A 22,236-nucleotide genomic window follows, 5' to 3' on the forward strand; every position below is an offset into this window, starting at 1 on the left:
AGCGAAACAGGAACACTTTAGGGATTTCCGAAATTTCTGTTCTAACGTGGAAATCATTACAGTTTAATATGTTTACTTTTTTTTAGCAAAGTTGATTTATATTTAGTATAATTGATTCAAGTCATTGCTCAACTTTACATGGAATGACCCATGTAACACAATTGTGCTTCTTAGCCGTTTTACTTAGTTTTTGCGTCAAATTTGGCATCCATCAGCACATTTTTAATGTCGTCAACAAAAGACAAACAAATACACACAAACACACATACAAATTCAGTTATAAGTAAATTGCTAATCAGCAGACCAAATTTACGTTTATTACTTTGAACGAAAATTAAAATTTCATGGTTTTAACGATCGAGGAAAAATATATTCACATGTCAAATTTTGGAAGTATGACTTTGATGGCGAGACAAAATTTTTCGCGTAAATCGCAAAAGTTTTGATTAAATTGCAAAAATGTTAGCAATTTAATATTTTCACTTTTAGTAAGATTTGCGTATTATTTGTTGACACACCTGCGCCCATTTATAATCACTGATGTGTTTCGAAGCAAACATTAAATTTTATTTGAATATCAAAAATATTTAATAATATTTTTTATTGCTTTTGCCTTTTTTATGGGTTTTTTCTTATGCTCAGAATTGATATCAGATCGAGGTTGTTGCCTTAGTGGCACAGCTGCAATTTGTTCAGTTTTCCTCCAGTATACCTGCTGCTTTGAATACGGCTACCAATTTCGTCTGAACTACAAAATAGTGACAAGCCATATTGTAGGATCGGCTTATTACCAGATCAGTAAACTACAAGCCAGGCTCTAACCTCTCCATGCAGCGTATCATACCGTACTTCCACACACTTAGCAAAAGTTTTTGTTGTTGTTGTAGCGATAAGGTTGCTCCCCGAAGGCTTTGGGGAGTGTTATCGGTGTGATGGTCCTTTGCCGGATACAGATCCGGTACGCTCCGGTACCACAGCACCATTAAGGTGCTAGCCCGACAATCTCGGGAACGATTTATGTGGCCACATTAAACCTTCAGGCAATTCCCTCCTTCCCTCAAGAAACTTGGGGTCCCCAGAGCCTCGTGTGTTAGTGAAACAAAATTCGCCGCGGATAGGTGTGGTTGACAATTGGGTTTGGAGAAGCTATATATTGCGCTGGCAACCTGAAGGGTTGCGCTACACAGCCACTTGAATCTGGTATTTTAGTCGCCTCTTACGACAGCCATACCTACCGCGGGTATATTCTGATCCCCTAACCCGCTGGGGGTAGCGAAAGTTCCTCGTCTGTAGAGAAGCTCTGATCTCCATAGAAGCTTTAGTACGGGATCAGGCGATGTTGTGGTTGTTGTAGTAGCGATAAGGCACTCCCCGTAGGCCTTGGGGGTGCTATTGATGTTGTTGATCCTGATGCAGTTTCGGTACGTTGCGTTAACAAGCACCATAAAGGTACTACCCCGACCATCGCGGGGACGTTTTGGTATGACCACATGGAACTTTCTAGGCCATACCGCCCTCACCCCTGGATCCATCTGGAGTTAGGGGTCGCCACAGTCTCGGCTGTTAATGAAGCAGGATTCGCCTGGGGTAGGTAAGGTTAACAATTGGGTTGGAGAAGCTATATATTGCGTTGGTATGTTCTAAGCCCCCTAACCCCCTGGGGTGGGATCAGACGATCTTCTTAAATAATGTGAGTTTTCTCTATATTTTTATCTGCACTCAATTCGCACCGAAGCTTTAAAAATGGCTTATTATCTACTTATGGGGCGGTTTTTCAAAGCCCCGCTATAATGGAAATTGAAAAAGTGGTAACCGGGAGTATATAAAATATGATGAAAGGATATAATACCTCTTTTAAAATAAAAGAAGGTTAGTATTTGGACCGGATTGACCTTATTCATATATCCAATATATAAAACAGTTTGCAGGTTTGAAAAACTTGGGAAGTAATAAGTGGATGGACGTATAGAAAAAGGGGATTAAGATAAATAGCAAGAGGAAGTCGAAGGTAAAGTGAGTGGGAGGAGAGAGAAAATGAATTTAAGTTAAAAGAAGGAAACAAGAAGGGCGGAAAACGGGAAGAAATACCAAAGTGGAAAGGGAAAAAGAAACAATGATTGAGAGAGGGGGAGACATTAGAAGAAGATTGGGAAGGTAAAAGAGAATGAAAAAGATATTGGAAAACGGAATGAAGGAAAAGGGAGTGCAAGAGAAGAAAAAGAGAAAAAAATAAGAGAAAACCAAAAAATCGTGAAAAGAGCTGTCTATATCTACATCAAAATTACTGAATTGACACGAGTGATCATTGTTAATAAAACTAAGCACAAGTCAACATCAAGTCTATGTGCCTAAATGTTTGTGCAAAGTTTCTGGAAAGGTGGTAGTGTACCGCGATATTTGCAATATCAAGAGCCACATATCCAGATTATAATGAGAGAAGGACATAGGATCTACTTAGTAGATCTACAGCCGCACCCATAAACTTAAAGCTTTCTGCGCCGGCCAATCAGCTTTAGGCATGCACGCGGAAAGGTGGGCTATTTGGATTATTACCACGATTATTAAATTATAAAGTGGTAGCTACTGAAGATACTGTTAACCACATACTACGTGGAAAATCTCTGTACGAGGTATCTAAAGCTGAGTTTCTCTTTCAATTTGCATCATGATATTTTTTAATTTTGCTACAAATTTGCGGGACGGGACCTATAAGTTTTATGCCGTCTCAGGAAGACAATGGCAAGCAAATAAATTTTCACTGAGAAACCTTTCATGGCAAAAATACGCTCGGGACATTTGCCAACTACTATCAAGGGGTGACCCCGATGAGACACTTTTTTATACCGCTTGTCGTTTTTTTGTACATCTCGAAGTTCCTTCTCTTGGAGAAGGAGTTAACATTTTTTCCTATGCCGAATACTTCACGATAATAACACGATTCAATGACACTCAGGTATACAAAATTAATGAGCGTGCCAATTGTATCACGGGTTTCATGCCGCCCACAAATTCGGTCTGGATTTTTAAAAATGGACACGTTTAGACAAACCACCGTCAACGTTTAGACTATCCACCTGGCTCTCCTCTGGCTAACCATTTTCATCTTCTTTTATTTCCTCTCCATTCTACATTTTATAGTTTACTTTAATCGGGTCTTTTAATTTCCCTTTCATTCTTCCATAAATCTTTTCGTTTTTTCTCTTACTTTTCTTACATCCAAGTTTTATTATCACTCTACTCCTAATCTTATCCTGATATTATTCTTAGTCTTCATGTACACCTCTTTTCACTAATTTATCTGAAACAATTACCCTTATTCTCACTTTTACTTTGCCTCTTCCTCTTGGTCTCTGTAGCTTTCCCACATCCCTTCAACTTCCTCTACTTTTTTTTTTGCTATTGCCTCGGTTCTCTCATCACTTCTCTGTCATGTTTCCGTTTCCAATGAGTGAGATATATCGAGTTTGACTTGACCTTTGTGTCGATCTATTGTGCATAACCTTTCAGCATAATTTTTGTACGTGAAGACTTTTAATGTATCTAAGTACCTCTTCGTGCTTTTTATTTCATATCACATTGGGATTGAGAGTCAAACCACTTAGCTGGGAGAGCCTCTGCCTTGCCAGAGCGATGCATTCGCAGAGAATGTGAACCGGCGTTTCATCCTCCAGCCTCACAGAAACAAAAAAATTGAGTATCGAATAGATTTAGCTTACTTAAGTGATATCGTAGACCACAGTTCTCCGTATAGTACCCAGTAAGAGTTCGTAGGTCCTCCCTGCTTAGATTAATGAGTTTGACTGATACTTTCGTTGCCGGAAGTATAAACAGTTTGGCCTGACGTCTGAATTGTTTTGTTTCCCAGCTACTTATGGTTTTCCTGGTGTGTGCTTTTGTGAGTCCACCCTGTTTCGCTAGGTAATCTATATGCGCATTGCCTTCATGTTCCGATGTCCGGGAACCCATCCTAACAAAACCTTGTTTTTGCCTCCCAGGCTACACATTACATTGCTAAAGTACTAAAAGAGTAACAAAATAGTACCAAAAATTTTCCCTTCCTACTACTTTAAAACTCATGACTGGATTATTAGGGACGTACAATTTTTTTTGTTGTACTACTGAAATTACCTGCCTGGTTTTATAGCGTCATGTAGTTAACTGTCACCTGTTTGGAAGAAAAAATTCCGGCAATGTATTTTTTGTTTGTTTTTGAAATGAACTAGACCTTACGATTTCTTCTCGAACACAAGCGAGATTTTCGAGACCCGAGAAATCGAGAATTCGGCTTCTCGCGAGATTCTAGTGTCTCGAAGTACTCGCAAATATCGCGAGCTTCTCTACATTCTTATTTAATCGCTGTATGGACAATATTTATACACTTGGTATTTTTTACTTGTGACTTTTTTGTTGTACATATTGCTTGAATGGCATTTTTATTATACATATAATTTTGTTCGCAATATATTGCGATGAATATTAGCAACACTAAGGGATACTATCATCTCTAAGCCGATGCTAAGCAGTGACTTGTACGCACATCATTCAATCAATCATTATGTCTACCCATATGTCCATACGAGCAGCGGAGAAGAGACGCGACGCACAAACACGTGCATATATATTTTCTGAGATTCTCACAAAAGAAGGCAATAATTTGTGCAAGTATTACTCACGTATACACGCGCATATGAGAAGCTATAAACGTTGTTGTGACTGGTGATTTTGTTGCTGATAATTAAATAATAAATTCTAGAATATAAAAGCCTAGAAGTATGCAACGAGGAAACCAGACAGTATAAAAGGCAGCAACAGTAGAGGCACGAATCAGTTTGATTTAAGCATTCCATCTGTCGAGCAGTAGAAATGTTATTTTGAAAGTAGTCTAATAAAGACCATTTTGCATTATCGAATATTGTAGTTATTTTATTCAACAGTTTAGTGATTCGAACGTTAGCAAAAGGTTGCAAATAAGAGGAATTTCAGTAAATTCGTTGCAATATTATTTTTCAACGAGACATCAAGAACACGGCTTCTCGCTAGATTCTCGAATTTCGAATTACTCATAAGGCTCGCGAGATTCTTGAATCTCGAATTACTCGTAATTTTCGTAATTTAATTTAATTTAATTTTAATTTAATTTAATTTAAATTTCGTAAAATTACTCATAATAATCGCGGTATTATTGACTTTAAATTCAGTCGCTGCATTGACAATTTTCTATACATTTCGGCGGTTTTTACTTGTGGTTTTGCGGTCATTTAGGCTTGTGTTCCAGAAGAAATCGAAAGCTCTATATAAAACAGCCAATGAATCGATTAAGTTGAATGTCGAGATGCTCGCGCGCCTTACGAGTAATTCGGGAGTCGAGAGTTTCGCGAGCCTTATGAGTAATTCGGGATTCGAGAAGATCGAGAGCTTTACGAGAAATTCGAGATTCGAGAATTTCGCGAGAAGGCGAAACTCGCGAGAAATCTCTTCTCGAACATATTCGAACTAAAATGAAACTTAAATAGCCTTGGTAAATGCAAAACGTATCGTATTTGTTACTCCTTGGTGATAGACTATAAAATTATATGAAAATTGCTGGCAGCGTATAATGTTTTTTATTGCATAGTTTAAGCGATTATGCGACCATTAACCGATAAATATAGTCGTTTTATGATAATCTTTTTTTCTTTTGGTAGTGATGAAGTTGGCTGCAGTCTTCTCTTGTTCACACTTAAGATCTGTTGATTTTATTCTTAACGTGCTTATATAAGCTTCTACCACATAAAAAAGCGTTACTTATACGCACCGGTACTCGTTTTTGAAGGTGGTATGGCTATATTTGCGCGTGAAACTTTGGTTTTTGAAAACAAAAAAAATCAGCTTATTTAGCTTTTGTCAAAGAAAACAAACATTTTCTTACGAATTCAACAAATTTTTGTCAACATTGCCCGCATTTATTTTGTTTCAACTTCACAATTTCTGTGCGTTGTTTTTCGATTGCGAAATGAAACGATTCACTTAAATACATTTTTTTCTAACAATAATTTTTTTACTGGGTTTTAGTTTGCTATTTAAAGTTGCAAACGTACAATTAAAGGTTTGAATACTTTGTGATTTTTTTAAAACCAACAACGACTTTCAAAGTTTTAATTTAATTACATTAGAAAACTTTTTATTTTCTTTATTTTTAAGTTTTGTTTTCAATCGCGAAGTTTTCAGAGCAATTTCTTTTGCTTATTTAATTTTCATTTTGTTTCTTTGCAACAAAAACATTTTTTTGTACTTTTCATACTTTCTTTCCAAAAATCATCAAAACATTTCTATAAAGAATTTCACTTCACTCCAGCTGCATTTTCTGCTGCCCGCGTTTTTCACTGTTTAGCCGCATTGTTAAACTTTTCCTTTGTATTTACCACAAAATACTAAATTCGGATAATCGCGCTAATTGCCCGTCTGTGTGCGCTCCGTATTTTGGTGTTCGTTCCGCGATATCCACTGTTCAGCTTTAGCGTTGGATCGAGACACGCATCGTTAATTTTCTAAATTTCCATTGGTGATGTTTGCATATGTAAAGCTCTAAAAGCTTTTCCATTTCAATATTCTACTTTCCTCGCATAAACAATCTCTTTTTTAAATGCTTTTCCCTCTCCCTCTCTCTATCTCTCCAGCGCGTGTTTCTTTCACTGCACGGTGGGTTAATGTATCTAAAAATTCTGCACAATTTTCGTTTTTATATTCAGCAGATCAGTGTTCGAAGATATGCTTATAGTTTGAGCAGCATTTGCATTGCGGTTCCATCAACAACAATAACAGCGACAATGGGAACAGTCGTTCATGGTTAGATACAATAGTGCCTTATTTCACATGTGTATACATCTAAATTTGTGGGTAAAACAAGTAGTGCTAATTTTCTGCGCCACAATTTCATGAGTGTAGTTAAAGTTATGCACTTAGAAGTCCATATAAAGATTAAGTGCATATGTGTATACATGTAAAAAAAAACACAGCTAATAGTACATTATGAACCTAAGTTAAAAGTTCAAGTTAATCTTCCTGCCAGAATTGTTTCTCAACAGTAAAATTGAAGTTGATAACAAAGATTTTTGATTATATTTGAATGCTTCGATAATTCCACATTGGCCATCGAAATTTTTTCTTGAGCTCATTTGTGTTAATTAAAATTAATTTTTTATTTGTTAAAGGCTCATCCAATTTCAAGACACCCGGTCCGCGCAGGACATGATTTTTGATTTCGATGAAATTTAAATATGTTGTTCTTTGGTTAAAATAATGAAACTCGTGTTTTTTTTGCCTCAAAAAAGTGTTTTGTCAGATTGATCGGCAATTGAATTCGGTAAAATGCAATTGATATTTTATTCACCTATTTTTTCAACTGTCAATAACTTTGTCAAAAATTAACCGATTCTCATGGGTTTTTCTTTGAAATGTTCGCTATTACATTTACTTTAAAAATTTTTATAAACAATAGTATATAATTTAAAACAAATTTTTTTTTGTAGTATTTATGACCTTTTTCAAAAATTAATTTCTAAAAAAGTTATCATTTTTTTGTTTAAACTTTTTCTATATCGAAGGAACAGTTCATATTTCTACTTGGCCAAATGCCTATTAGCCAAAATTCGTTGTTTTCGAGATATGAATTTTTGAATATTAAACATTCCCCCCACCCCCAAGCCCCCCCTATATTGATGCAATGCATAACAGCATACAATTCAAAAATCAAAAATTAGCTGATTCTCATGATTTTTTCTTTGACATGTTCGTTATTACTTTTAATCTTAATATTTAAAGATCACTTGTCACTATGTTTGGCGCCAATGGACTCCTAAACTACTGCACCGATTTTGAATTTGTTTTGCACCCCGTGTGTAGTTTGATCTACCTTGAAATATAGGATAGGTTATATCTGAGTTTATAGTTGCAATATTATTTTATTGCAATTTTTTTTATTTGTTTATACGTAATAACAAAATGTTACGTATACGCACCGGCACTCACATTTTCAGGGGTGCGGATATACTTCCGTGTAATTGGTTGGAGTTTAATTAAACAACGTGCTTATCAATAAAGAATATTATAGCGAATGATATCAAGTATAGCACATCACCAGGCCCGCCGAGAGGGTGGGGTTTCTAAGGGGGCCCGCGATTTAGAGGTACTACGACATTTTTTTTAATTCAGGAGAGTCTTTAGTTGTTCCATGTGCAATTTTTAAGCCGAATTTCAAAAGCAACAAAAATCTGCATTTCGTTTTAATATTATAGTGAAGTGTGAAAAATAAAAATCTATATATAAAAGGAAATTCTAAAATGTGTGTTAGATGGTCGCCGGTGTTTGAGGAGATGCGTCCCGTCGATCGATTTTGTTCAAACTTTCACACAAGTTGCGTAAACCTCACGCGGTGATTACTACATAGGTTTGGTTGCGATCGAAGTACAGGGTCTCGAGATATAGGCCGAAACGTGGACCCGAGTTCCCCTAGAATGTGTTTATAGAATATGGATATCAAATGAAAGCTGTTGATGAGTGCTTTAGTACAGAGTAATATATTATCCATAGACGGACTGGGACTGGGATTAGGACTAGGACTGGGACTGAGACTCGAAGTGGGACTGGGACTGGGACTGGGAATGGGACTCGGACTGGGACTGGGACTGGGACTGGGACTGGGACTGGGACTGGGACTGGGACTGGGACTGGGACTGGGACTGGGACTAGGAATGGGACTGCGAATAAAATACATACCACCCTCTGGGGCAGCAATAAGGGATGCAGAAGAATAAGAAGAGAAGAGAAAAGAGAGAAGGTGATTGAGAAAGAGATAGACTGAGACGGAGATGGAGATAGATAAAGCGAAAAATACGGAGGGAGGGGTGAATAAAAGGATTAGGAAAAAGTGAAGAGGGGGGAGGGCAGAGTCAGAGGGAAAAAGCTTATAAAAATGTATGCAGATAGGCCAAATTTAGGGCAGGACAACGTCTGCCAGGTCTTCTAGTTTTAATATAAATTAATAATCAATAGCATATAGTAAAAAAAAAATATTTTTTTTTGGTATTTATTAAAAATTTATGACTTTTTTCAAAAATTAATATTTCAAAAAAAGAAAATTTTTTTTATGTCTAATTTTTTTTCTGTTACGAGTGAACAGTTTATGTTTCAACTTGGGTAAATATCTATTAGCCAAAACTCGTTGTTTTCGAAATGTGAATTTTTGAATTTTAAACTTTTCGCCATATATTGAAGCAATACATACAGCATAAAGGGCGATCAATGCCAAATGCTTAAAATTAATTAAAATATCACATTTATTATTGAAAACATTCATTGGGTTGGTGCCGTGTTGCAGAAATGGCAGAACATGCTAACCACGTATATAGGGATGGTTGCAAATTAATGGAAAGAGTTGGGTCTGCTGTTTACTGTGTCGAACCAGAAATAAGTAGATGCTACAGGCCGCCAGATTACTGCAGCGTTTTTCAAGGGGAAATTATAGCAGCGAAAAAACCAGCAGAAATGGAAGGCGTGGAGGAAGCGTGCTTAATCTGCAGTCGCGCCAATTTATATACTGATAGTCAGGCTCCCATCTCACACAGTATCTCACCAAGTAGTGTTCTGGAATGCAAAGAAGCATTGGAAAAACTTCGCTCAGGCCGGACCATACATCTTTACTGGGTTCTCGGTCATAAAGGGATAGATGGTAACGAAAAAGCCGATGAGTTGGCAAAGGAGGGTGCAATACTCGCTGAGTCGACAATAGACGTCCCAATCCATTTGGGAGAAATCAAAAGGAGACAGGAGTTGCATATGATTTATCAAGCAGGAAAGGCGTGGACAAAAGCGCAGGGCCGTAAAATTTCAAACATCGTGTGCAAAGCTTGCGATATTATACTCACAAAGTGGCTCATATCTCTGAAGAGAGAAGACTTAAGGCTCTCGATGGGCATACTGACTGGACACTGCCTTCTGGCGTCGCACGCTTATAAGTTAGGCCTCGTCAGTAACAACAAGTTTAGAAAGTGTGAGCTGCAGGAAGAAACGGTTGAGCACGTTCTGTGTTCATGTCCTGCGCTTGCCAGGTCAAGGCTCCAGCTAGTAGGGGCGGCAGAGTCGCCAGATCTTGAGGCAGCTATTAATCTGGGTCCTAGAAAACTGCTAGTACTTGCCAAGAGGACGGAGTTTTTCTATAACATATGTCCTGCCACCTGATTGGTGTTCTTTCGTTTGGGCGTCAAACTAATTCTGGTAACACTATGGACATATTCAGTCTATGTGACGTCTTTATTTACCGGTCAGTTCAACACAGTAGCAACACAATATGACTAGCTTGGATTCTGGGCCACAAATGGCAATGAAAGTGAACAAGAAAGGGGCATGGCCGGAAAAGTAAATGGTTTAAGTTTCATAGGAACTAAATTTCTTAAGGCAACAGGAATTTTAAGTGTCTATCAATTCCTCTAATCATTTTCGTATCCGATGACATGAACACTCATTATCCTCGGCTCATAAGAAGTGAGAACGTGCGCACATATTAGCATTCCATGAATATGAATATTATAACCGATTTCGGCGATAACCGATGGTACCCGGCATAGATGAGGCATATGATCAAAGTTATACTTAGAAAGGGTGGAGCTGCCGATCACACAGATTCAATTGATATCAACAAAATAATCAGATTTGAAAAGCGATTTTATCACCGGCCTAATATCCATACATACATATGGAGTATTCCATCCCATTTCGACCAATTTTGAACCCGACCCCTTTAGAACTGGCTGAAAGTTTTTCTTCTTTTTCTAGCTTACGAAAGACGTTTTTCAGAAGTTTTTCAAATTCTTTCATCCAACTAAAAAAAGTTATGAATTTAAAAAAACACCGTTTTTGTTTTCAAAATGCTATAACTTTTTCAAAAATTGACCGTTTGGGATCTTTTTTTTTAATTTGTTTTTAAATGTGCTTTTCGGAAAAAATTCAAAAAAATTTTTAAAGTTTTTTTTTGTAATTTTTCAGTTTTTCGAGATTTTTCGAATTTCGCCCTTTTTTTCTCATAAAAAACTTCAATCAATTCTGCAATCATCCCCACTAATCCCGGAGTAGGCCGAGAATTTTTTTTTTCAACTAAATAAAAAAAAAAATCTCGGCCACTCCGGGATTAGTGGGGATGATTGCAGAATTGATTGAAGTTTTTTATGAGAAAAAAAAAAAGAAAAAAGGGCGAAATTCGAAAAATCTCGAAAAAAATTGCTCGAAATGGGATGGAATACCCCATATGTATCCACATATAAGAAGGCGCACACGCTTCTGGGAGTTCACTTATATGTAGTGACGTGATAATTTCTTTGTTCTCCTCAATGTTTCTAAAATTTGTGTGTGCCTTTTTTATTTTTCCTCGTCATTTCTGGATTTTTGTTTTAGCTACACGAAAACGTTACTTGCTTTATGAGTGTTCCTGTGATAGATTGGTGATCTAATTGTTGATTCTCAAAAATAGATTTTCTTTTGAAATATGCATTTTTTCTTCAAAAATAAATAAAAGCAATCCATTAGCGTTCTGATTGTTAGTGATTTGTTTTTATTATAGTCGCTGGTGGCTGCCATAGCTATTTATAACTGAAAAAAAAAAAAAAAATGTGTTTATTGTTATTGTTTTATTAAGTTGTTCCGTCGGCATGTTACCACATCAGCTTTTAAATCCATATGTTGGAGTATTTATGTCTGCATTTACCTTTACAGGTATTGAGTTAGATGTGTAAAATTTCAACGATTGCCTTTGTAAACATTTGCAGTTACACTTTGTTGCACAAATAATATTAGGGTTATTCGATTTTTAGGTTTTGTTAGCAAAACTATGTTTATATATTGCAGTATTATGATTTTTTCAGGCCAATTCAATATGTTTTTTGATGACTTTAATTTTTATTATACTCAGCGTGCTTTGAACACAGAGTATATTAACTTTGATTGGCTAACGGTTGGTTGTCAGGTATAAAGGAATCGAGATAGATATATACAGATATATACTTCCATATATCAAAATCATCAGTATCGGAAAAAATGTTGATTGAGCCATGTCCGTCCGTCCTTCCGTTAGCACGACAACTTGAGTAAATATTGAAATATCTTCACTAAATTTGGTACACGACCTTATCTGGTCCCAGAATTGTATTGAAAATGAGCAAAATCGGATGATAACCGCGCCCACTTTTTATATATATAACATTTTGGAAAACACAAAAAACCTGCTTATTTGCTGCCTGAACATGTTCTACTACATCTAAAGACCCTAAAAGAATCCTTCAAATACGGTCCCGATTTGATCCCAACATGTTTTCTTAAAAAATGTGCGGAATACATTTACCAGCCCCTTACTGATCTGTTTAACCTCTCTTTAAAAAATGGCATTTTCCCGACGGCTTGGAAGGAATCTTTTCTTATCCCACTCCATAAAAAAGGAAGCAAGTCGTCTATTGAAAACTAACGTGGAATAGCAAAGCTCTCCGCTATCCCTAAGCTTTTCGAAGCAATCGTTACTAATCACCTTACATTTTCGATTTCCACATTGATAGATAGTTCTCAGCATGGCTTTTGTAGAGCGAAATCAACCACAACCAATTTGCTTTAATTTACAACTCACGTCTTAATGGGTTTAGAAACAATCGGTTGAAGAACGTTCTATACTCCAGGCGGATTTAAATCGTTTAGCTACTTGGTATAATGCGAATTTTATGCCTCTCAACATAGAAAAATGTAAATCCATGTGTTTTTCACGTGGGAAAATACAGCCAGCTTCCTACACAATTAATGGCCAAACTCTGGAAAGCGTTGATGTTTTTGTCGACTTGGGAGTTACAATGAATTGCAAACTTAGTTTCAACCCTCATATTAATGCCACAGTCAATAAAGCGAGAGGAGTTTTAGCATTTGTGAAAAGATGGGCAAAGGAGTTTAGTGATCCTTACGTCACAAAAACCCTTTTTACATCATTGGTGAGGCCGATATTAGAATATGGATCGATAATTTGGAATCCGCGTTATCAAGTTCATGTGGATAGACTAGAAACAATTAAAAAACAGTTTTTACTCTTCGCCTTGAGAAATCTTTAATGCGACTCTCCGTATAATCTTCCTCATTACACTAATCGATTAAAACTAATAAATCTTCCTACAGTTTCAAGTCGTAGAGAAATGCTAGGTGTACTATTTATGGCTAGACTTTTAAATGGATCGATCTCAAGCCCATTTCTTTTGAACGAAGTAAACTTGAATGTTCCATGCCGAGTTTCAAGGCATTATAAACCTATAATTCTTAAACAATGCAGAAGCAATTTCCAACTACACGAACCTTTTCTATGTTTGTGTGAAGATTATAACCCGGGGTGGGCGTGAGCTTAGCACCTGCTAAGCGACCACATATGTATACGATAAGCGAGAGCACAATGGCTACTTCGTCAAAATCAACGACAGCTCTTTTAGTTTGATTTCGGTGGTCGTACAGTGAGGAAGTTTTGCACGCGCGCTTAAAACAGAGTACCAAAGAGTGCGTGTGACACGTGTTCACCGTTCAAGCATTGAAATCAAACTAAATAAATAAATGATTTTGCTTTCGTGCTCGCTACGCGTTCGTGTTTACTAACACATTCTCAATTTGATAACTGTGTAAATGTAGTGGTGCCCACCGCTGATTATAACTCTCACTCGAGAATAATTGATGTTTCGGACTCGCTCTTTGCCATAAAAAAGACGGTTCTATCTTCTCTTAATAATTAAAAAATTATATTTATACTTTGAGTCTATTGTATTTTGTGAATCTATATTTCTCAGCTGATGAGTTTCTCTGTAGCTGAGCGGTATCTCGGCGCTAAAGAAGCCACTGCCTCTCAAAGACTCGGTAACAAAAAAATTATAAATAACACATAAATAAGAATTACGATACAAAAAAAAAAAAACAGGATTGGCCTGGTTTCATCGGGCCACTTGAGGGCAGTGCGCTGCCACAACGTCCGAAAAAAAAAATACACCAAGAATGTTGAAATTTGACATGTGGACTGAAATTTTTTTAAAATGGGCGTGGCACCGCCCACTTGTGATAAAATGAATTTCACAAATATTATTAATCATAAATCAAACATCGGTAAACCTATCGCATCAAAATTCGGGAGAGGTTGCTTTTACTATAAGGAAAGTTTTGAAGAAAACTAACGAAATCGGTTAAGAACTACGCCCAATTTTATATAAAAGATTTTTAACAGGGTCGTGGACGAATAAAATAAGCTATATCTTTGCAAAAAAGAGCTTTGTGTCAATGGTATTTCATTTCCCAAGTGGATTTATAATAATAAAAAGGAAAACCCTCAAATCTAAAAAAATGGGCGTGACACCGCCCCTTTTATGACTAAGCAATTTTCTATGTTTCGGGAGCCATAACTCGAAGAAAAATTAACGGATCGTAATAAAATTGGGCATACAAATTTTCCCTATAGTACTAAATATTTCTAGAAAAAATGGACGAGATCGGTTAAAGACCACGGCAACTTAGATATAAAACAAGCTTAAAAGGGACGTAGACTAGAATAATAAGCTATAACTTAGCAAAAAATAGTTTTGAATCAATGATATTTCACTAATCAAATTTTATTGTAAGAGGAAATGGGGAGACATTTTTTTTTAAACGGGCGGTGCCACGTGTTATGTAGAAAAGTAATTTATCTGAAATGAAATGTACATTTGAAGCTCATGCTGAGTATATAATGTTCGGTTACACCCGAACTTAGACACCCTTACCTGTTTGTTCTTTGCTTTTGTTTTGTATGGCCCAAAGAACTAATAATTTGCAGATGTACTTATAGACTTGCCTCATCTCAAAATTGACGTCATTACTTTCCACTCAATTGTGCACGTATAAACAAACATATACATATGTGTATACTTTATAGCTTCTGTTTAAGAGTTTTTTAATGGTGATTTTCCTTCGAAACTGCTTTCTCAAAACCGTGCCGCATTTGCGGAATAATACGTAAGTACTTTATTAAAAAAAATAATTAATAAATGTGAGGCGCGATAACCCCTCAAGAGATTTAAGGCCGAGCTTCTCTTTCGATTTGCGTCGTGCTCCTTTTTAATTTTTTCTACAAATTGGCGGGACGGACTGGTTTTATGCCGACTTCGAACGGCATCTGCAAGGCAGTTGTGTTTTCACGGATAGCTTTTCATGGCAGAAATATACTCCAAGTGTTTGCCCTGCTTAGAAAATTTTTGTTTAAATTGAAAAAAACTTGTTTCTAAAATTTTGATATTGCTTTGCCCAGCGGCGCGTGAGCACAAGATCATCAGTGTGGTAAGCGCAGCACGCTACCATCACACCACGGCGGCCGCCAATTTATTTTATAATTCCTATTATTTTTAGACTTGACGTCATAAATCAATATTTCAACATCTTGCCTAATATCTAAAGCAATTATAATTGTGTGCAGTGATGGGAGTGATTATTTGCAGAAATGTTTGCTTCTTTTGTGGTCAAATGATTGAAAGTCGAAATGAACTTTGTTATCATCTAGACCCGTGCGCCACTTAGCGGAATTTGTTTTTTTTCATTTATTGCATTATCCTGCTCCCTTAACTGCAGCAATGTTGCATGAAAAAGAGCAACACACTATCAAAATCGTAAAGATATGTTAAGGAACCTACGTATTGAAAGATTATTTACAAAACGTATATTTGTAGGTTTCCAAATCATACATAAACTTAATTTATAAAGACTTAAACATTGCCTCAAAAACTTTAAATTTGTTACAGTGTCCTATTACCGATGTGACTCAAAATAGAGCCAGGATACATTTCTTACCTCATGTAGAGCTTGCAATTCCTTTAAACTGTGTATAGGAGTTGATGTGAAGCACTCGATATGAGCGAAATATTTAGTAGGGTATCCATTATTTTTGCTATTGCTTGTTGCTGAGAAGAATTAGCAGCACGTTTTTATTTCTCAAATATCTGACTGCGAGAGTGACTGTAATAACTGCTCATCCATTTTCCGTCACTTAAAGGTTTGCCGACTGTAGCATTTAGCACAAACGTTTTATGTTGTTTAACAGAACGAGTCCTTTTCTCGCTTTTCTCGCTAACTCATGAGTACTTATGATACTCTGAACATCGTAACGTGGTTTGACTTAAAATCCCGTTATATATAGCAGTGCATTCCTCATACATTCAATACAAGTTATGTGGTTTGCGCGAATCATACCTAAACTATTATGGTCCTATCGCTGCGTTTTGTGATTTAAAAAGTGTTCTAAAGAAGGGTTTAAAGGATCTTCGCTTTCACTTCGTCTCATCAAAAAAGCCGTTACAGAAAAACTGTATTTTTAGAGGGTAAAACAGATTTTACAGATAGGTATCCAAGCAATCAAGAGCAAATTTGGAGACTAAAAAAGAGCGCATGCCTGCCAAATCCTATCAAAAACAAGTAAGGAAGGATAAGTTGGCGTGTAACCGAATATTACATACTCAGTTGAGAGCTATGGAGACAAAATAAGGGAAAATCACCTCGTAGTAAAATGAACCTAGGATAACCCTGGAATGTGTTTGTATGACATGTGTATCAAATGGAAGGTATTAACGAGTATTTTAAGAGGGAGTGGGCCATTGTTCTATAGATGGACACCATTTGGGGATATCGCCATAACGGTGGCCCAGGGCTGACTCTAGAATTTGTTTGTTTGATATGGGTATCAAATGAAAGGTGTTAATGAGTATTTTAAAAGGGAGTGGGCCTAAGTTCTATAGGTGGATGCCTTTTCGAGATATCGCCATGAAGGTGGACCATGGATGACTCTAGAATTTGTTTGTACGATATGGGTATCAAATGAAAGGTGTTAATGAGTATTTTAAAAGGGAGTGGGCCCTAGTTCTATAGGTGGATGCCTTTTCGAGATATCGCCATAAAGGTGGGCCAGGGGTGACTCTAGAATTTTTTTGTACGATATGGATATCAAATGAAAGGTGTTAATGAGTATTTTAAAAAGGAGTGGACCTTAGTTCTATATGTGGACGCCTTTTCGAGATATCGCAATAAACGTGGACCAGGGGTGACTCTAGAATGTCTTTGTACGATATGAGTATCAAATTAAAGGTATTAATTAGACTTTTAAAAGGGAGCGGCCCTTAGTTGTATATGTGAAGGCGTTTTCAAGATATCGACCAAAATGTGGACCAGGGTGATCCAGAACATCATCTGTCGGGTACCGCCAATTTATTTATATATGTAATACCACAAACAGTATTCCTTCCAAGATTCCAAGGGCTTTTGATTTCGCCCTGCAAAATTTTTTTTCTACTTAATATGGTAGGTGTCACACCCATTTTACCAAGTTTTTTTCTACAGTTATATTTTGCGTCAATAGACCAATACAATTACCATGTTTCATCCCTTTTTTCATATTTGGTATATAATTATGGCATTTTTTTCATTTTTCGTAATTTTCGATATCGAAAAAGTGGGCGTGGTCATAGTCGGATTTCGGCCATTTTTTACACCAATACAAAGTGAGTTCAGATAAGTACGTGAACTGAGTTTAGTAAAGATATATCGATTTTTGCTCAAGTTATCATGTTAACGGCCGAGCGGAAGGACAGACGGTTGACTGTGTATAAAAACTGGGCGTAGCTTCAACCGATTTCGCCCTTTTTCACAGAAAACAGTTACCGTCCTAGAATCTAAGCCTCTACCAAATTTCACAAGGATTGGTAAATTTTTGTTCGAATTATGGCATTAAAAGTATCCTAGACAAATTAAATGAAAAAGGGCGGAGCCACGTCCATTTTGAAATTTTCTTTTATTTTTGTATTTTGTTGCAACATATCATTACTGGAATTGAATGTTGATATAATTTACTTATATACTGTAAAGATACTAACTTCTCTTTTAAAATTTTAATTTAAAAAATTTTTTTTTAAAAAGTGGGCGTGGTCGTTCTCCGATTTTGCTAATTTTTATTAAACAGACATATAGTAATAAGAGTAACGTTCGTGCCAAATTTCATCATGATATCTTCAACGACTGCCAAATTACAGCTTGCAAAACTTCTAAATTACATTCTTTTAAAAGTGGGCGGTGCCACGCCCATTGTCCAAAATTATACTAGTTTTCTATTCTGCGTCATAACTTCAACTCACCTACCAAGTTTCATCGCTTAATCCGTATTTGGTAATGAATTATCGCACTTTTTCGATTTTTCGAAATTTTCGATATCGAAAAAGTGGGCGTGGTTATTGTCCGATATCGTTCATTTTAAATAGCGATCTGAGATGAGTGCCCAGGAATCAACGTACCAAATTTAATCAAGATACCTCAAAATTTACTGAAGTTATCGTGTTAACGGACAGACGGACGGACGGACATGGCTCAATCGAATTTTTTTTCGATACTGATGATTTTGATATATGGAAGTCTATATCTATCTCGATTCCTTTATACCTGTACAACCAACCGTTATCCAATCAAAGTTAATATACTCTGTGAGCTCTGCTCAACTTAGTATAACTAGTGGATTAGAGGTCAAGGTATTGCTCAGAAGCTGGCAGAAAAAAGTGGATAGTTGAGCATATTGTGGCGAATATTAGCATCACTTCTACGCTGTTAGCAAATAATCACAACAAAAAAACAGCAAACAGCCACTCTTATGTACATGTACACATTAAGGCAAGCGACGCTTACGTACATAGAAGGCGACGAAGAATATCTCACAAACACATATTTAGTCATTAGCTAAGAGAAGAAGTAGTTACTCATACATACACATGCATTTGGCTAGAATAATATCTTAAACTACAAATATATGGCGGGGTAAGCAAGCATTAGGTGCAGCTGTTCTAGAACACAGGTTCCTGAAACGACTAGACCTTAGGAGAATTGGCGAACGAGGTAACCGAGAGTACAAAAGCAACGCAAGCTGAGGAATCAGCTATTCAGTTTGATTAATACTCGCTTTTTTCTGAAGTACGTGATATTGAAGTATAATTGCACTATTCCCAAAGTAGTCTAAATAAAGACCATTTTGCAATACTGAATATTGGAGTTATATATTCGACAGTTCAGCGATTCGAACGTTAGTAGAAGGTGCATAGTTAATAGGAACTTCTCAGAAATCTTTACAATATATTGAGCTAAAACTAATTATATTTTGTCCAATTCATATGAAATTTTTATGAAAACTCAAATACGCATGCCACAGGACATGATGACTTAAGTTAAAAATTGCAGCTAGCTATATTTTATTTCCCAGCAACAATGGGATACTTCCATAAATTTTTAAATATCGGGATTACGATTTGAGCTTTATATATCCAATTAAGTTGATAATATTCAATCCATGTATCTTGCCAACCTATTAAAATAAGCAAAATTTAATTCACCGTTTGCTCCATATCATAAAACATCATTGTATGTGTGAGGTTTAAAGCTACAGCTCAAAGGGAAGTTTCTTGAAACTAGATCCCAAGATTTCCTGTTTCTAAATATGTATACCACCCGGACGCAAACTTTTGGCGTTTTCCCCTATATTTGAAACTTTTATTATCTGCTCATCAACTAGAAGTGAGGTCATTCGCTTTACAACTCATTAGGAAGTATCTCAAAAATTGGTCGCAAGATTGCATCCAATCCATAAAATTTTGCTTAATATCTAGATCTGTACGGAAAACAGCGGATATGTTTTTATACTCAGCTGAGCAGAGCTCACAGAGAGTATTAATTTTGTTTGTTTTGTCCGTCCGTCCGTCCGTCCGTAAACACGATAACTTGAGCAAATTTTGAGGTATCTTGATGAAATTTGGTATGTAGGTTTCTGGGCGCTCATCTCAGATCGCTATTTAAAATGAACGAAATCGGACCATAATCACGCCCACTTTTTCGATATCGAAAATTTCGAAAAACCGAAAAAGTGCGATAATTCATTACCACAGACGGCTAAAGCGATGAAACTTGGTAGGTGGGTTGAATTTATGACGCGGAATAGAAAATTAGTAAAATTTTGGTCAATGAGCGTGGCACCGCCCACTTTTAAAAGAAGGTAATTTCAAAGTTTTGCAAGCTGTAATTTGGCAGTCGTTGAAGATTTCACGAAGAAATATGGCAGAAACGTTACTCCTATTAGTATATATGTGGTAAATAAAAATTAATAAAATCGGATGAAGAACACGCCCACTTTAAAAAAAAATTTTTATACACAGTCTACCGACTATCCTTCCGCTCGGCCGTTAACACGATAACGTGCGCAAAAAACGATATATCTTAACTAAACTTAATTCACGTACTTATCTGAAGTCACTTTATCTTGGTATAAAATATAGCCGAAATCCGACTATGACCACGCCCACTCTTTCGATATCGAAAATTATGAAAAATTAAAAAAATGCCATAATTCGATACCAAATATGAAAAAATGGATAAAACATGGTAATTGGATTGGTTTGTTGGCGCAAAATATAACTTTGGAAAATACTTTGTAAAATGGGTGTCACGCCTACCATATTAAGTAGAAGAAAATGAAAAAGTTGTGCTGGGCGAAGTCAAAAGCCCTTGCAATCTTGGCAGGAATACTGTTCACAGTATTACATATATAAATAAATTAGCGGTACTCGACAGATGATGTTCTGGTCCTGGTCCACATTTTGGTCGATATCTCGAAAAGGCCTTCACATATACAACTAAGGGCCACTCCCTTTTAAAATCCTCATTAGTACATTTAAATTGATACCCTTTTCGTACAAACACATTCTAGAGTCACCCCTGGTCACCCTTTATTACGATATCTCGAAAAGGCATCCACCTATAGAACTATGGTTCACCTTCCATTTGATACCTATGTCATACAAACACATTCCAGGGTTACCCTAGGTTCATTTTCCTACATGTTGATTTTCCCTTATTTTGTCTCCAAAACTCTCAGCTGAGTATGTACTGTTCGGTTACACCCGAACATAGCCTTCCTTACTTGTTTTCCCTTTTTTTGTCAAGGAGCTATGTTACAAATGTAAGGATTCAAGCCTTCAACTCAATGAGAAGTTACTGAAAAATCCACCGCAAGACTACAAGCTATGAAGAGATTTTCCAAAAATCTTTAAATATCTCGATCTTTGTCCCATCTAGAAAATGTTGTATCTTTTTACTTAAATATATTCGTAGATCATCTTATTATTAAAATTAAATATCACTAGAAAACTTGAAACTTGACAGCAAAATTTCCAAATATAAAAATATCACTATTACTGCGCCAGTTGGCAACAGTTTTCATTTTCGTGAAATTGCATTGTCATCGCGTTCTGAAGTAAGTTTCTAGTTTCAAGCAATTACTCAAAAACCCACTGCACGATTCTTCAATTTTGTACTGAAATTTGCGTACAAACATGAAATACAAATTTCGAACTCTTTAGGATTTTTGTTTTAACACTTCTAGAATTGCCTTCCCTGAACGTGTATTAAGATTTAAAAACGGTGTTCTCCGGGCAATTCCGGCATAGATGTCTGACGCCACGTTGTGGATATCACTGAAGACCCCTTTGTATTCTTCTGCTACATGCGACTGCGATCTAAGGTGCCGTATTTCTTCATTATGTTTGCGGAGGCACTCACCCTCCGAGGCAAGGTCTCTTCAGTCAGATGTCTGTTGGATTTCTGTGTATTCAACAGAAATTGTTTGTTCAGCATTCCATTTATCTTCTTAATGGGGAGTACTCTGGCTTCACTGTGCAGGTGGTGTTCTGGAGACATAAGAAGACAGCTCGTTGCGGTTTTGAGAGCGGTGTTTGCACAGGCCTGTATTTTGTTTCAGTGAGTAACTTTTAGGGTCGGCGACACTATCGGAGATTAGTAGCATGCAAGCGGCCCGCTAATTACTTAGTAAGTGGTAATGAGCATCTATTTATCTTTACTTCATGTGATGGTAGCAAGAGATTTGTAGATTTTATTACGGCTATGGATTTTAGGTACAAGTGCGCATTCACGCTCGCTGAAATTTAGATACAGATCGAATTTGTCTTTGTCTCAAAACCAACAGTTAGGTTCAGTTAGAATAGTTCATCCAATCAATCTGTACAAAGCAATGTAATTATAAGGCTTATACAGCACCAAGTGTAATGGTAATGTGCCGGCCTATCCTTTCAAAGTTCGCTCATATCTAACGAAAGGAGTGCATTAACAACTGTACAGTAAAGTCATATTTCTCTAATTACC

The 22,236-nt window shown here is 36.5% G+C and overlaps 1 protein-coding gene across 8 annotated transcripts in view; it reads right to left on the reverse strand.

Annotated features, from left to right (window-relative positions):
• The window catches only part of LOC137252876 (capon-like protein), a 682,759-nt gene that overhangs the window by 94,720 nt on the left and 565,803 nt on the right, over positions 1 to 22,236 (reverse strand). For 2 of the 8 annotated variants that reach the window (XM_067788993.1, XM_067788989.1), the window contains exon 1: positions 5,795 to 6,498. The exons of 2 other annotated variants lie outside the window; for them this stretch is intronic. The gene's annotated coding sequence lies outside the window, so the exon portion shown is untranslated. Of the gene's footprint in view, positions 1 to 5,547; positions 5,646 to 5,794; positions 6,499 to 22,236 lie in introns of those variants that run through there. 4 more of the 8 variants (XM_067788990.1, XM_067788991.1, XM_067788992.1 and 1 more) reach the window with 4 other exon arrangements.

This window comes from Eurosta solidaginis, chromosome 5 (genome assembly GCF_040869045.1).
Source record: "Eurosta solidaginis isolate ZX-2024a chromosome 5, ASM4086904v1, whole genome shotgun sequence".
Lineage (NCBI taxonomy): Eukaryota > Metazoa > Arthropoda > Insecta > Diptera > Tephritidae > Eurosta > Eurosta solidaginis.